This window comes from Protomyctophum parallelum (assembly GCF_964188405.1).
Source record: "Protomyctophum parallelum genome assembly, chromosome: 11".
Taxonomy (NCBI): Eukaryota; Metazoa; Chordata; class Actinopteri; order Myctophiformes; family Myctophidae; genus Protomyctophum; species Protomyctophum parallelum.
The window spans coordinates 523,008-540,922 of NC_139707.1; the positions used below are offsets into that span (position 1 = coordinate 523,008).

At 41.2% G+C, this 17,915-nt stretch overlaps 1 long non-coding RNA gene across 2 annotated transcripts; it reads right to left on the bottom strand.

Annotated features, from left to right (window-relative positions):
- Positions 1–244: 244 nt before the first annotated feature.
- On the bottom strand, positions 245–2,384 carry LOC310866501. Of its 2 annotated transcripts, none has more exons than XR_014569925.1 (4): positions 2,255–2,384; positions 1,984–2,080; positions 1,496–1,593; positions 245–351 (listed from the first exon to the last, which is right to left on the bottom strand). It is a non-coding gene; the product is annotated as an uncharacterized lncRNA (long non-coding RNA). The 2 variants fall into 2 exon arrangements; XR_014569926.1 differs by having other exon boundaries at positions 1,496–1,582; positions 2,255–2,374.
- Between the last annotated feature and the right edge of the window lie 15,531 nt (positions 2,385–17,915).

Consider the following 17,915-nt stretch of genomic DNA (forward strand, 5'->3'; position numbering starts at 1 on the left):
TTTTGTGTATTACTTATTTATTTTATTTATTTTATTTATTTTATTTATTTTATTTATTTTATTTATTTTATTTATTTTATTTATTTTATTTATTTTATTTATTTTATTTTTTACTATTTTAATTTACTTTTATTTTAATTTATCTATTATTTATCTATTTTTTTATCGTTCGTTTTATCCATTTATTTATATTATTATCTAGTTATTTATATTGGTTTATTATTGTATTGTTTATTATTTTCAAAGAGCCCTGATTGATCACATCTACATATCACCACTACCAGTCAGGATCTGAGTGACTCAGAACCCTGGTGACCTCCAGATGGAGCCACACAGGAGACCAGCAACGTCCTGAAGAAAAGAAAGAAATGCTCATTACTACTTTGTTCATAAAACAATATTGATTGAAATATTTATTAACAGTTTGCAGAATTACAGTACATGTCAAGCACAAACTCAATACAAAGACTGTTAACTTTAAGTGGACGATCCAATTAAGCATTACACTTGTTTACAAGAGGGTCCACCATGTTCAATTAATCAAAACATTTAGAGACGTACAAATAAGACACTATGGGGAAGGGAGGGAAAATAAACTTATACAGTGAGGGGGAAAAAGGGAGTCAAGGGATTCACATGTCTTAATGACTGTTGGTAGGGCGTTCCACATTTTGGTGGCATACGAGTGAAAATAATTTAGTCCCTTGTTAGTGCCGAATCTGGGTTGTACATGGTTCGTTGCACTCCCTCTGGTGTTGTGGGTGTGGACTTCGTTAACATTAAGGAAGTATCTAGACAGGTACATGGGTATCTTGGTGGTGTATCGAATCTTGTGGACCAGACCCATTGCAAGATGCTGTACTCAGTCGTCGACCCTAAGCCATTCCAGCCTGTCAAAGTGGGCAGGAGTGAGGTAGGTTCGGGGGGTGAGGCCAAGTAGGAGCTTGACCAGTTTGTTTTGGGAAGTCTGGAGCCTAGTTTTAAGGGCCTTTGAGGTGCTGTGGTACCAGGAGGTGCATGCATAGTCAAAGAAACCTTGTACGAGGGCTCCCGTTAAGGTCTTCAAGGTGTTTTTGTTGAACAGTGAGGAGATCCTGTAAAGGAATCTTGTTCTTCGGTTGACTTTTTTGATTACGATGGTGGCCATTTTATCACCGGAAAGATTAGCCTCCAGGATGGAACCTAGGTAGGTAATTTCATCTTTACGTGTGATAACATTGTCACCAACTCTAACCAAGAAGCCATTTGCCTTGCTGAGATTACTATTAGATCCAAAGAGAATGGATTCAGTTTTTCCCAGGTGTAAGGATAGTTTGTTATCAGCGAGCCAGGTACAGATTCTACCGAATTCAGAGCTGAGGGCCTTTTCAACCTGCAGTTTGTTCCTGTCCGAGACTAGCAGTGCCGAGTCATCTGCGAACAGGAACAAGAACAAGTTGCAGTCACAAGCTGATGTCATGATCATAGTGTGTGTGTGTGTGTGTTGTATAGTTACCTTGCTGTGATGTAACTCCAAAGGTGATCAGAAATAGTTGCTCCATTGGCTAGAAACGTGCTCTTCACCGGCATGATGATCTTGTTCCTAAAAAAAGTCTGTAGTCAACCCTAACTGATTACAGAACATGATATAAAAACACAACTAGAAGGATTTAGGCCTGTCACAATTACCTAATCGCCAAGTAATACTTTTTTAGAGATAATAGTCATAATCGTCTCCATGTTGAAAATGTTCATATATTTTCAAACATTTTAAAGAAATAATGGAAGCAACCGATCTACAAGCTCTAAATGTGTCACTTTGTAATTTACTTATCTTTTTTAGTGTATAAAGTTATTGAATTATGCCATGTGCAGCTTTTTGTTTACAAAGCCTACAAAAGCCAAGGTTTTATTTAGAATGTTAGTATGACGACAATTAAATCTGCCATTATAAAACCTTAAATTCTGACAGGCCTAAACGGGTTCCAGTGGCGTCTACCGAACCTTCCAGCTCCGTCCGAGCCTCCCAGCGACCCAGAAGTCCTCAGCGGAAACACCCGGGGAAAGCTTCGGATCTCGGGCATCGGCTGAGATCTCCATTCTAACAAAGAACGAAAGAGACACACCCCAAATTAGCTTTGCTGTGTGTGTGTGTCCTGTCACAACATACACATACAGTAACGTTTAAGAATAGGGATCGACCAATTATCGGCAACGGACGATTATTGGCTTTTTACGAAGCCTCAAAAAGCCCTAACCCTAAAGCGGTTCGTACCGTTGAGTTCCTCACGGGGCAGGCCCAGGTCTTAAGTCCTCCAGCGTCTACCCAGATCTCCGTCCTCCGTCCTCCCATCCATCTATGGACAGACCTGCAGATCTCCATCTCTAGAGGCTCCAGCTGTGTCTACTATGATCTCCATCCTGAGAGAGAGAGAAAGAAACCATTAGCTCTACAAGCTCACAACACGTTGCAACGCAGTGCGAGCTTGTAGATCTGCTATTTTTGCTGAACGCTCCCCCAGAATAGGGATGCTGGGGTTGAAGTGGTTACAAAAGTGTCATTAAGACTTTGATTAGCTTGGAAAGCTGACAGACATTCAACCACAGTGCCACTAGGAGGCATCAACACATGTACAGTCCTCAACATCTTTTGTAATTTGTATTCAAGTGCTTCTAAAAGCAGATGAGATATTGACTCTCAAACTATTGTGCGGAGTCATTTAGATTTATCATAAAATATTTAAAACATTTGGATTACTGTAAATGATGGCATTCTTCGTGCCATAACAGTACAAAAGCAGTTATCCATCCTCAGAAACAAGCAAGAACTGTTCCTACTCACAGCTCATCAGAGTCCTCTGAGGAAGCCCCCGGGGGGGGGGGGGGGGGGGGGTTTGGAACGGATCTCTGTCCAGGGAACATCAGCTCGTCTATCGATATCTCCATTCTAACAAAGAAAAAAAAACACACCAAATTAGCCTTTCCGTGTGTGTGTGTGTGTGGGGGGGGGTGTGTATGTGTGTGTATGTGTGTGCGCCCCCTGTCCAGCAACGGCATTCCAGCGACATCCACCACGATCTTCATCCTAACAAAGAAAGATTGATTAGAGTGACCAAGAGCCAGATATATATTCTATCCTGTCACAACATATATACATCCTAGTACATCAAACTTTTATTTATAGAGAACATTTAAACAGAAGCTAAACATATCACTTACAGTAATAAACGTTTAAGTTAGGGTTCTTTTTGACAGGCCTAACAGGGTCTCTTACTTTGAGTCGTCTTCAGAGGAATGCAGATTCCTGGACAGCGGGAGACCTGCAGTACATCTGGAAGAAAGACATAGCGGTTATCATCTATGAACGGCTGAAGAGCTTCGCACATCACTCCCTTGTTGTTGCTGCCAATAGTCTACTGTTAGGTTCTTAGCTTACTTCTTATTCTTGATGACAATTGTTTATGAATTTGATGTATTACTATGTGTTGTTGTTGCTTACTGTAAGTCACTCTGGATAAAGTATGTGATAACTGCCTAAATTGTTGAAATTCCTAGACGTGATCAATTAGGGTGTGGTCTTCGGTGATAGCAGTGGTGTCATTTGTATATTTTTACAGTCCCATTCCTCCCCATCATATCTTGCGGTGAAGCTGGACAGAACACTGTCCTTTAAACAACACCTGACAGCGTCAAGAGAAAGACCCCCACCTGTGCCGCACCGATACGGCGTCTAGCCAGTACCGAGGCTCTACAAGCTCTAAATGTGTCACTTTGTAATTTACTTCTTTTTTAGTGTATAAAGTTATTGAATTATGCCATGTGCAGCTTTTTGTTTACAAAGCCTACAAAAGCCAAAGTTTTATTTAGAATGTTAGTATGACGACAATTAAATCGGCCATTATAAAACCTTAGATTCTGACAGGCCTAAACGGGTTCCAGTGGCGTCTACCGAACCTTCCAGCTCCGTCCGAGCCTCCCAGCGACCCAGAAGTCCTCAGCGGAACCACCCGGGGAAAGCTTCGGATCTCGGGCATCGGCTGAGATCTCCATTCTAACAAAGAACGAAAGAGACACACCCCAAATTAGCTTTGCTGTGTGTGTGCGTGTCCTGTCACAACATACACATGCACTTACAGTAACGTTTAAGAATAGGGATCGACCAATTATCGGCAACGGACGATTATTGGCTTTTTACGAAGCCTCAAAAAGCCCTAACCCTAAAGCGGTTCGTACCGTTGAGTTCCTCACGGGGCAGGCCCAGGTCCTAAGTCCTCCAGCGTCTACCCAGATCTCCGTCCTCCGTCCTCCCATCCATCCATGGACAGACCTGCAGATCTCCATCTCTAGAGGCTCCAGCTGTGTCTACTATGATCTCCATCCTGAGAGAGAGAGAAAGAAACCATTAGCTCTACAAGCTCACAACACGTTGCAACGCAGTGCGAGCTTGTAGATCTGCTATTTTTGCTGAACGCTCCCCCAGAATAGGGATGCTGGGGTTGAAGTGGTTACAAAAGTGTCATTAAGACTTTGATTAGCTTGGAAAGCGGACAGACATTCAACCACAGTGCCACTAGGAGGCATCAACACATGTACAGTCCTCAACATCTTTTGTAATTTGTATTCAAGTGCTTCTAAAAGCAGATGAGATATTGACTCTCAAACTATTGTGCGGAGTCATTTAGATTTATCATAAAATATTTAAAACATTTGGATTACTGTAAATGATGGCATTCTTCGTGCCATAACAGAACAAAAGCAGTTATCCATCCTCAGAAACAAGCAAGAACTGTTCCTACTCACAGCTCATCAGAGTCCTCTGAGGAAGCCCCCAGGGGGGGGGGGCTTTGGAACGGATCTCTGTCCAGGGAACATCAGCTCGTCTATCGATATCTCCATTCTAACAAAGAAAAAAAAACACACCAAATTAGCCTTTCCGTGTGTGTGTGTATGTGTGTGTGTGTGTGTGTGTGTGTGTGCTCCCCCTGTCCAGCAACGGCATTCCAGCGACATCCACCGCGATCTTCATCCTAACAAAGAAAGATTGATTAGAGTGACCAAGAGCCAGATATATATTCTATCCTGTCACAACATATATACATCCTAGTACATCAAACTTTTATTTATAGAGAACATTTAAACAGAAGCTAAACATATCACTTAAAGTAATAAACGTTTAAGTTAGGGTTCTTTTTGACAGGCCTAACAGGGTCTCTTACTTTGAGTCGTCTTCAGAGGAATGCAGATTCCTGGACAGCGGGAGACCTGCAGTACATCTGGAAGAAAGACATAGCGGTTATCATCTATGAACGGCTGAAGAGCTTCGCACATCACTCCCTTGTTGTTGCTGCCAATAGTCTACTGTTAGGTTCTTAGATTACTTCTTATTCTTGATGACAATTGTTTATGAATTTGATGTATTACTATGTGTCGTTGTTGCTTACTGTAAGTCACTCTGTATAAAGTATGTGATAACTGCCTAAATTGTTGAAATTCCTAGACGTGATGAATTAGGGTGTGCTCTTCGGTGATAGCAGTGGTGTCATTTGTATATTTTTTGTTTTTTACAGTCCCATTCCTCCCCATCATATCTTGCGGTGAAGCTGGACAGAACACTGTCCTTTAAACAACACCTGACAGCGTCAAGAGAAAGACCACCACCTGTGCCGCACCGATACGGCGTCTAGCCGGTACCGAGGCTCTGGTGTTCCCCACCGCTGAGTACTGTGCCCCAGTCTGGAGCCATAGCCCTCATGTTGGTTTTGGGGCTTTTTATGCCTTTACTGATAGTGAACAGTATATAGACAGGAAAGGGGGAAAGAGATGGGGAGTGACACGCGGGAAAGGCCGTCGGGAGTCGAACCCGCAGCACGCCATCCGGCTGGCTTGGCAGCCTAGGTGCCCAGACAGTTGAGCTAACCATCCGGGCCACACTTAAATATTTAATTGCAATTTATTTAAGCGACAATAATCGTCCAGTAAAAAGAAACCTCATAATCATGAAAGGCCTAGAGTGGTTCTTACTGTGCGGTTCCTCACCGGGCAGGCCCAGGTCTGAAGTCCTCCGGCATCTACACAGATCTCCGTCCTAAGAAAGAAAGAAATAAAGACCAAATTAGCTTTTGTTGAGCTGCATATTCAGAACCACTTAAACCCTCTATAGATTTGATAAAACAGACCTTTAAAGAGAGCATTTGGTATATGCTCCGATTTCACTCTACACAAATTGATTTGCCAAAAATAGCAGATCTACAAGCTCACAACACGTTGCAACGCAGTGTGAGCTTGTAGATCTGCTAATTTGGCTGAACGCTTCCCCCAGAATAGAGATGCTGGGGTTGAAGTGGTTAACAAAAGTGTCATTAAGACTTTGATTAGCTTGGAGAGCTGACAAACATTCAACCACAGTGCCACTAGGAGGCATCATACTGCCATGCTATACTTCATACCATAACAGTACAACAGATATCCATCCTAACAAGAAATATTCCTACTCACAGCAGAAGTCCTCCGGGAGGGAAGCTTTGAAACGGATCTCTGTCCTTCCACGACGTCTACCACGACCCATCCACCCTAAGGAAGAAAGAAAGATTAATTAAAGTGACCAAGAGCCAGATATACGTACATTGTGTCCTTTCACATCATACACAAAATGTATAGAGAACATTTAAAACAGAAGCCGACCATAACACTCACAGTAATAGAAAAGTCTAAGTGGTTTCTTACTTTGAGCCGCCTTCAGAGCCCCCCATGCAGATTCATCCATGGACAGCGAGAACTGCAGATATCCACCTGTAGGGGCTCCGGTTGAGCCTCTCAGCATCTGGAAGGAAGACATGGTGGTTATAGTCTATGAATGGCTGAAGAGCTTTGCACATCACTCACTTGTTGCTGCTGCCAATAGGAATTTGGGATGTCTGTGTGGCGACAATTGCTGTTTTTTTATAATACATACAATTTATATAGCACTTTTCAAGGTACCCAAAGTTGCTTCACAAAACAGAAGTAAAAACAAATTTATTTGAAAATAAACTAGATTAAAAACTATAAATCTTGGCATGTTTGTGAAGCTTTTCAGTTCCACACCAGTAACTGCTGTTCAACAGCTACATCCAAGACCTCCCTGCAACAACATCAATGTAGTATGGCTATGCAGACGACCAGAGTACTGTGCCCCAGTCTGGAGCCGTAGCTCTCATGTCAAGAAGCTGGATGCTGCCCTCAACACAGGATGGGCCACCCCAAACAAACTGCCTGCTCTCGCTGGAATCACTCCAACAGAGGTCAGACGAGAAGCAGCCACGCTGGCCCTCACCGGGAAGGCACAGCTGAGTGAATCCCAGCCATCTCCTCCACAAGGTCATCAGAGACACCACAGCACACGTGCCTCAAGTCACGGTGCCCTTTGCCACAACACACACACACACACCAAGTCACGGCACCCTTTGCCACAGCACACGTGCCTCAAGTCACGGTGCCCCTTTGCCAACACAGGCCCAAGAACTGCTCCACACAACACCAGCTGACACGTCCAAGGCATCCTGGGTGAAGGCAAGACAGAGGGACCAGTGGAATACATTGAGGACCCCAAATATGTTCTTTGCCAGCACCTCCCCTGCAAGGAGTGGACAACCCTCAAAGCAGAAGTGGGACATCTCGGACAGTGCCCACTGTGAATGCGAGGATCCACTACAGACTGTGGAACACGTAATGACCATTTGCCCCAAATACCGGCCACCGAATGGTGATCGTGGCTTAGGTGACCTAGACAATGACACTGTACTGGCTTGTTCTATGGACATACGGCAGAAGATGTTTATGAAACGTATTTTTTTTAATTTCTTCATTTTTTCGGCATGTTTGTCAAACCTTTGTGGCATTTAATTTATGGAACTTGTGGATGTTTTTTTATTTATTGGTGAAGTTTTAGTGGCACTTTGAAATGTATTGACACATTTGATTTTTTTTTTTGTTAGGGATGTCCGATATTATCGGCCGATAAAGGCATTAAGAATTAATAACCCTAACCCTTAATTTTACTTTATTTTTTTACATTAAAAACATCTACAAGCTCACAATACAATAAGACACATGTGAGCTTGTAGATCTGCCATTTTCAAATGATTTTTATACATTTGAAAACTTGAGATGAGAGATTAGATAATTTTATATTTAGATTTAGACCCTAACCCTTGCATGAGTAATTATTAATAATTACTTTTGGTATTTTAAGTACATTTTTATACCAAAACCTTTGTACCTTTACTCGAGTACATGTTGAATTTACTTGTAACGGAGTATTTCTATATTGCAGTATTTATAGCCTACTTTTATTTAAGTAAAACTTTTGAGTGATGTTTCCACCACTGGAAAAAGCCTATATATATATATATATATATATATATATATATATATATCGGTATCTGTTGATAAACGGCAATTAGGAGTTTGACACGGACTGTCGGACATCCCTTGATTTGTGTGATTTTGTGCAGCTTTTAGTGAGTTTGTGGCATTTTGTGCAGCTTTTGTTTGTTTGTTTTGTGAAGGACCAAAGAGCACACCCAGTATGTATCACAAGGCTATTTCCACCAGTCAGGTGGACTTATATCTACATCTCATAAGCGGCCATGTACTAAACACTACAGATATCACAATTTGACTTTGGCAGCAGCAAGAAACGACTGATATGCAAAGCTCTTCAGCCATGCTTCTCTCTATACAAACACATGTCCACATGGACATCTTAGCAGCCAGGATGGGGTGGTCGGTCTGGAGGCCACTCAGAACCCTGGTGACCTTCACATGGACATCTTAGCAGCCAGGATGGGGTGGTCGGACTGGAGGCCACTCAGACATGGGGACACAGGAGACCAGGGCATCTATGGTCATCTCCATCCACATCTAGAAAGAAAGAAAGACATCAGAAGCTGACCATATCACTCACAGTAATAGAAACATAAGACAAATAAAAGACATCTATAACTAAAATGTAAAAATAAACCTTCTGTAACATAACACCTTCAATATATTATTTCTTTCATAAATAGAGAATATTTTACTCCATAGGAACTGTTCCCGTTGCAGGTTGATGATGTCCATGTGTGGTCCAGCGCCATGGAATGCATAAAAAAGTATTTAAAATATTGCTTTGATGCTTATATTAATCTTAGGAAGTATTAAGCTGTTTTTTATTAGCATACGGTATGCATTCCATAGGGATAGACCATATGGACATGACATAAATCAACTTGCAACAGGGGCAGTGAAAGTGAAAGATTATTTATTTATGAAAGAAATAAAATAGTTTCCATTTTAAGATTTGTTATAGAGGGTTAAGTATAATGTCTTAAGGCATAGGCCTATTTGTCTTTAACCAGGGATCCTTTAAAGAATATGTAAAAGTGCAATATCAAAATGTAACCCTATGCACAATAGTTTGTAGAGTCAATATCTTATCCGCTTCTAGAAAGCAATTTAAAATACAAATTACAAGTAATGTCGAGTACTTTTGGAAGTCACTGAACAGCCATGCCTACCACCTGTTTTGTCACAATGCAGGAGGCAGCAGCACTACCCATTAATTAAAAACAAGTACTTCCGAAAGTAGCTCAACGTCACTTATAACACGTCTACGGTGTATTTTTATGAAACAAATTTGCTTTGCAGATTGAGAGTAGGCTATAATTCAAGCTTGCCCTACAGCTGCAACGTTGGGGAGTTTAGCATTGTTTAATACAAGCAGATTGTAAATTCAATGTGGATCAATGGGCTGTCAATGGACGGCATGCATTACAACTCTAGATTCATCCCATTGCACTGGTGATGCCAATTATCATTTGACTCAGCTGTGTGGCGTCAGTGTGTCAACACAACTGAAAGGTTACTTTTTCCAACACATTTGGTTTAAATACCTTACATTTCACAGCAACCTTCTACATACAAACCAAACGAAATGATTAAATTCACACAACTCAAGAGGCTCACTCCTAAATGTTCCACAGTTCAAACGATATCCTACCTTTCTCTCAAAACAAAAAAACAACTTAAAACAGTTCCTCTGTCAAACCACGCAATAAATCCACCATTTATGAAAGCCCTTCTAAAATGATAAATCCTTTACCAGTAGCAGGGACGGTTAGCACAGGGTTTAAATGGCTACAGCCAGGGGGTCCGCCGCTGGTCCGTCAGGGATGGTTTGTAATGTTAACCTGCTGACGTGAGTGGAAAAGGATTCATTCAACATGGTCGGTCCTCCTCCTGGCCGTGATAAGACGCCGACACAAATGCTTTCAATCATTCAATCAAAATGACGCGGGGCAGGTCACGTGCGGAGAACGACGCGATGTGATTGGCTGACGAGATGAGAGATGAGATTCAATTTATTGTCAATGTACAGTACAAGTACAGCACAGCGAAAAGTATTTTCGCATCTCACCAATAGTGCAAACATGTCAGCAAGGAGGATACATTAATTACAGTAGTAATGAACTGAGCAGTAGTCATTTAAATAAGTAATAAATAAGATAAGAGAGGAAGAAGAAAAACATGATCTGTCCATATTGCACGTAGCCCTTATTGCACGTGGCCCAGTGCTAAACTAAGGTCCAGAGACCATATTCCACAAGTCCAGACTGTCCAGTGGCCATATCGCATGAGTCCACATAGTGTTACAGACTAGGATGAGTCTGGGTTGGAGGGGGGGCTGGCACTGGGGGAGGGAAAGGAGTGGATGAGGAGTTTAGGTAGATGACAGTGGAGGGGAAGAAGCTGTTCCTAAGTCTGCTGGACTTGGAACCAAGGCTCCTAAAACAGGATGGATGAATGGAGTGACATACTATTCAAGTAGGGGCGGGGCCGTGGGCTGGGTTGTACCGTGTGTACGTGTGTGCGTGACTGCGTGTGCGGCCTAGACTACTATTTATATAGTTTTGAGGGGAAATAAATGTTATTTGTCCCAAAGTGACTGCTAGAGATTGCTATTGTTTTCATAAAGCATTATATTCATTATCACCCTTGCAAAGTTCTGAGTCACAGTTTCTTCAAAAGAGTTATCTGCTTATTTTATACTGGTAATTCAGTAGAGGTATTAGTGCTACAAATAAACTAGTAGGCTTCAATGTACGTTTACTATGTATGTATCCGTTTGTAACCTCTACGCTTTTGCTCTGAGAAGGTTTCGTGTCATGAAATTCCTGCACTGGTAGAAATGGGGTTGAGCCCGTTAAACAGTGGTGAGAACCCCTTTCGCAGTATAGTTCCCACAAACTAGAAGCTAGCTATGCGGTTCCGAGCTAGTATATTGTATCTTTTCCCTTTTTTGCTTCCCATATGATGAATTCCTGTTCTGTACTTTAGCTACATAGAAATGTCTATTTGTATGTCTCTAAATGTTTGTATGTCTTTAAATGTTTTGATGAATTGAACAATGTGGACCCTGTTGTAAACAAGTGTAATGCTTAATTGGGTCGTCCACTCACAGTTGACAGTCTTTGTATTGAGTTTGTGCTTAAAATGTACTGTAAATTCTACAAACTGTTAATAAATATTTCAATCAATCAATCAAAAAGTTCTGTTCTTATTCAACGGCCTTTGTCCCTCAAAGGAAAATAGGGTCTCTGACGCCCTCAAGTGGACAAAATCAGTAACAGCTCTATAACCATTTCCCCTGATGCCTTTTGTAGAGTTGATGAGGAAAGTTATATTTGAAAATAGGGTTAAAATAACTATAGGCCTACAATATAACAGACCACATAATGTACCGTGAAAAAACTTAAATGGATAATAATTAACCCATGAATTATAGTTACATTATTTCATTCCTGAAGGTTAATTCATAGATTGAACCCATTGTAATTTAGGCTGCTTGTTGACACCAACAGAGAAAGAAGCATGTTATTATTTTCTTATGAACACCAGACTCTAGCTATCAAAAAAAGAGAATACAGAAGAAACATTTAATTCTTTAAAACTATGGATGGAGCTGAAAATATTCACCATTTCAGCAACGCCAAGGAGCACTTTCTTGTTTACAGGTGGAGAGGAACTTTGATAAGTCTGTCAGGGACACCTATGGGTGTAGTGGTGAAATATTACACGTCACCACCAACCAGTTCATTCATTGAGCTGACTACAAGTTAAAAAAAGCATTACACTAATCTACTGACAATTAGTGGACAATAAAACACTGGATAAAACAAAGATACACAATAAAACATCAGCACTCGACTGTAGTAATAAGCACAGATCAAATAATTTAAGGGCACTATGAGTGTCGCAGGATTCCCACACATTTTTACCAATGCATTTCCAAAACATTTACAGGAATATGTAACAATAATTCAGTGCAATGATTGATTGATTGCTTTATTTTGTCATTCTTCCCAACTGTAGCAGCAGAAAAAAACGAAATCACGTTTCTCCTAGTTAAAAAGACACTAGGAGAAACGTAATTTCGTTTTTGAGTCTAGCAACAATAACCCTATCTAACCCTAACCCTAAACCAAAGACAGGCAGTGTAGCAACAATAAAGCACAGAATATAAAACGGTATAATTCTATTCCAAATGTTGTGCCTAATCTTTGCTACACCACCACCTATCCTAGGACATAGGATCATAGATTCTACATTTGTATAATAATAATATAACATAATATTTGTTAACCATAAACATGTTTGGTTCACAAGCTGTAACAATGATACATTTCAGTTATAATGTGTGGTGTGTGGTGTGTTTCAATCTGGACGTCTTCCTGAGCTGTAGCAGACTTTAAGTCCACCAAAGTGCTAATGTTTAAGGTTAGCACTGAACGAGTACGACAATTATGGCCTAAAGTTTGGCTGAATGAGTGTGACGAGGCTCACTGCATCCTGCATCGTCACACTCATATGTGGTGAAATATGTGCTGCATGCTCCTATATAAAATGATTCAAATCATGCTCTGTGCTCAGGAAAATAAATAAAATAACCATGGTGGACTTAGACCCGTTTTGGACATTCAGCTGTCGCCGTTTTTCTGCTAGCCTGGAGAAAACCTGACTATCAATTCATGCTGGGCTGAGCTCTCATCTCTGGTTTGTTTGGCTCCACTCACTGCAATCATGTCCCACTCCATTACACCTTGAACAGGAGAGAGCAGAATATTAGTTAAGAACAGATAGATACTGAAATCACATATCATATTGGTCTGAAATAATGTTTTTTTCCTAATGGAAATAACTGGGTCGTATTATAATCAGGGACTAGACTATTTGACATTCAATGTTCTTTTTCCACAAATGAGTCTTGAAAAATGGGGGTCGTCTTAATCAGATGTACCTTCGACGCCAGCCTCTGTAGTTTAATAACACTGTACCTTTGACAGGCAACCTCTGTAGTTTAATAACACTGTACCTTCGACAGGCAGCCTCTGTAGTTTAACCCATTTTGCGCGGGAACCCCTTTTGGTGTTAGCATTACGTTATGCTTTAGCTATTTTTGAAAAATCGAAGAACGACTGACATAGAAACATAGCTTTTTCAGAAAACTGTCATTTTCAAACAGACATTTTTAGAATCTGATCTCAGGTCAGAATGGGTTAATAACACTGTACCTTCGACAGGCAGCCTCTGTAGTTTAATAACAATGTACCTTCGACAGGCAGCCTCTGTAGTTTATTAACACTGTACCTTCGACAGGCAGCCTCTGTAGTTTAATAACACTGTACCTTCGACAGGCAGCCTCTGTAGTTTAATAACACTGTACCTTCGACAGGCAGCCTCTGTAGTTTATTAACACTGTACCTTCGACAGGCAGCCTCTGTAGTTTAATAACACTGTACCTTCGACAGGCAGCCTCTGTAGTTTAATAACACTGTACCTTCGACAGGCAGCCTCTGTAGTTTAATAACACTGTACCTTCCACAGGCAGCCTCTGTAGTTTAATAACACTGTACCTTCCACAGGCAGCCTCTGTAGTTTAACCCATTTTGCGCGGGAACCCCTTTTGGTGTTAGCATTACGTTATGCTTTAGCTATTTTTGAAAAATCGAAGAACGACTGACATAGAAACATAGCTTTTTCAGAAAACTGTCATTTTCAAACAGACATTTTTAGAATCTGATCTCAGGTCAGAATGGGTTAATAACACTGTACCTTCGACAGGCAGCCTCTGTAGTTTAATAACAATGTACCTTCGACAGGCAGCCTCTGTAGTTTATTAACACTGTACCTTCGACAGGCAGCCTCTGTAGTTTAATAACACTGTACCTTCGACAGGCAGCCTCTGTAGTTTAATAACACTGTACCTTCGACAGGCAGCCTCTGTAGTTTATTAACACTGTACCTTCGACAGGCAGCCTCTGTAGTTTAATAACACTGTACCTTCGACAGGCAGCCTCTGTAGTTTAATAACACTGTACCTTCGACAGGCAGCCTCTGTAGTTTATTAACAATGTACCTTCGACAGGCAGCCTCTGTAGTTTAATAACACTGTACCTTCGACAGGCAGCCTCTGTAGTTTAATAACACTGTACCTTCCACAGGCAGCCTCTGTAGTTTAATAACAATGTACCTTCCACAGGCAACCTCTGTAGTTTAATAACACTGTACCTTCCACAGGCAGCCTCTGTAGTTTAATAACAATGTACCTTCGACAGGCAGCCTCTGTAGTTTATTAACACTGTACCTTCGACAGGCAGCCCCTGTAGTTTAATAACACTGTACCTTCGACAGGCAGCCTCTGTAGTTTAATAACACTGTACCTTCCACAGGCAGCCTCTGTAGTTTAATAACACTGTACCTTCGACAGGCAGCCTCTGTAGTTTAATAACACTGTACCTTCCACAGGCAGCCTCTGTAGTTTAATAACACTGTACCTTCCACAGGCAGCCTCTGTAGTTTAATAACACTGTACCTTCGACAGGCAGCCTCTGTAGTTTAATAACACTGTACCTTCGACAGGCAGCCTCTGTAGTTTAATAACACTGTACCTTCCACAGGCAGCCTCTGTAGTTTAATAACACTGTACCTTCCACAGGCAGCCTCTGTAGTTTAATAACACTGTACCTTCCACAGGCAGCCTCTGTAGTTTAATAACACTGTACCTTCCACAGGCAGCCTCTGTAGTTTAATAACACTGTACCTTCGACAGGCAACCTCTGTAGTTTAATAACACTGTACCTTCCACAGGCAGCCCCTGTAGTTTAATAACACTGTACCTTCGACAGGCAGCCTCTGTAGTTTAATAACACTGTACCTTCCACAGGCAGCCTCTGTAGTTTAATAACAATGTACCTTCGACAGGCAGCCTCTGTAGTTTATTAACACTGTACCTTCGACAGGCAGCCCCTGTAGTTTAATAACACTGTACCTTCGACAGGCAGCCTCTGTAGTTTAATAACACTGTACCTTCGACAGGCAGCCTCTGTAGTTTATTAACACTGTACCTTCGACAGGCAGCCTCTGTAGTTTAATAACACTGTACCTTCCACAGGCAGCCTCTGTAGTTTAATAACACTGTACCTTCCACAGGCAGCCTCTGTAGTTTAATAACACTGTACCTTCGACAGGCAACCTCTGTAGTTTAATAACACTGTACCTTCCACAGGCAGCCTCTGTAGTTTAATAACAATGTACCTTCGACAGGCAGCCTCTGTAGTTTATTAACACTGTACCTTCGACAGGCAGCCTCTGTAGTTTAATAACACTGTACCTTCGACAGGCAGCCTCTGTAGTTTAATAACACTGTACCTTCGACAGGCAGCCTCTGTAGTTTAATAACACTGTACCTTCCACAGGCAGCCTCTGTAGTTTAATAACACTGTACCTTCGACAGGCAGCCTCTGTAGTTTAATAACACTGTACCTTCCACAGGCAGCCTCTGTAGTTTAATAACAATGTACCTTCGACAGGCAGCCTCTGTAGTTTATTAACACTGTACCTTCGACAGGCAGCCCCTGTAGTTTAATAACACTGTACCTTCGACAGGCAGCCTCTGTAGTTTAATAACACTGTACCTTCCACAGGCAGCCTCTGTAGTTTAATAACACTGTACCTTCGACAGGCAGCCTCTGTAGTTTAATAACACTGTACCTTCCACAGGCAGCCTCTGTAGTTTAATAACACTGTACCTTCGACAGGCAGCCTCTGTAGTTTAATAACACTGTACCTTCCACAGGCAGCCTCTGTAGTTTAATAACACTGTACCTTCGACAGGCAGCCTTTGTAGTTTAATAACACTGTACCTTCGACAGGCAGCCTCTGTAGTTTAATAACACTGTACCTTCCACAGGCAGCCTCTGTAGACACTTTTAAAGCACAGCTCAAGACTCACTTCTACACTACACTGCTTTTAGTTGAACTTTTAAATTATTTGTTGTTATTCATGTCCTCAGTGTATTGCATTACTGCCATCATTTTCATGTCATGAAATATATAGGTGCTATACAAATAAAGTTTTATTACTAATATTATAGTAGTAGTAGTAATTAATAACTTTATTAATCCAACGTTTCGGCAAACATGATGCCTTCTTCATACCCTGAAGAAGGCATCCTGCTTGCAGAAACGTTGGATTAATAAAGTTTATAGCATCGTGACTACGAGCTGTGCGGCCTCTTTCCTTTCTTAATCAAAGATTACAGGATAATACCACTACACTGCAGCTGTTTGGTCTGTGAGTATCGTTCATTATGCCTCCTCTTAGTAAAAGGCTCATAGGATGCATAATGAACTATACTCACAGACCAAACAGCGGCAGTGTAGTGGCATTATCATATAATCTGCCATGACAACTCAGAGTTAAATGAATGTACCTTCTCTGCGCCACACCTCTGGTTTCAGAACATCGATGGCCTCCAGCAGCATCTGAAGAAGCACGGTGCACATACCGCTGTTAAACCCATGGAGACCTGAGAGCACATTAGACCAAAATAATGTCCTGAAAATCAATCCTGACGCTTTTCTGAAGAAAGAAAACGACCCCCATCTGAAAATATTGTCCACCAGAGGCAAATATTTGAGTTAAAAATGTTTGCTGTGAAAGAATATATATTCAAAGATTTGTAACCATAGTTTCATGTTCGGGTCAATGACTTATTCCCCCTCATACAAATACTTAGGTTTTGTTTTTAATGAATCTATGAGTTTCTCTGAGGGAAGGAATGTATTGGCTGACTCAACAGGTAGAGCATTAGGTGCCATATTAAGTAAAATTAAATTTGCCCTGATTTAGGTTTTGATACATTTACCAAGCTTTATGACACCATGGTTTCTTCCATTTAGTTTTATGCAGCAGGTGTGAGGGGCTTTGAGGAGGCTACCGAATGTAAAATCATTCAGAGTAGAGCTTTGAGGTGTTTTCTCGGGGTGCATAAGTATACCACTAAGTATTATTAATTAATAATAAGTATTAAGTATACCACTAAGTTGACCATTGAAGGTGACACAGGTTGGGAAAGCTGCCTGACAAGGCAGAGATGTGAAATGATCAGATTATGGAATCGCCTTATCCAACTGCCAGGAAAGGAGCATTACGAAAATTATATTTAATTGGAATAAAATATGTAATCATCCGTGGATAAGAGAGGTCTCCTCAATTTTCTCACTTTCTGATTTAAACATTTTAAATAACCTTCATTGTAACATTAATACAGTAAAATATAAACTGTCTAAGTTACATCAGCAGAAATGGAGGGTGGACATTGTGCTATAAGTCGGCTATTCGGTGCTACTGAAAATTTCTGACGAGCCGAAATCATTTCGGCACTACAGCGCCGAAACAGCGGTAAAATAGGAGTATGAATCGGCCCTTATGTTGCATTTATTTAAAAAGAGGACAGAGGTCCCTCTGTGCCCAGTTAAGATGTGGTGCTTTACCTCTGGCAGTTGAGGTTGGCAGATATACTGGCATTCCTGAGGAGCAGCGACTGTGTGCTCTTTGTGACCTGGGAGTTGTAGAG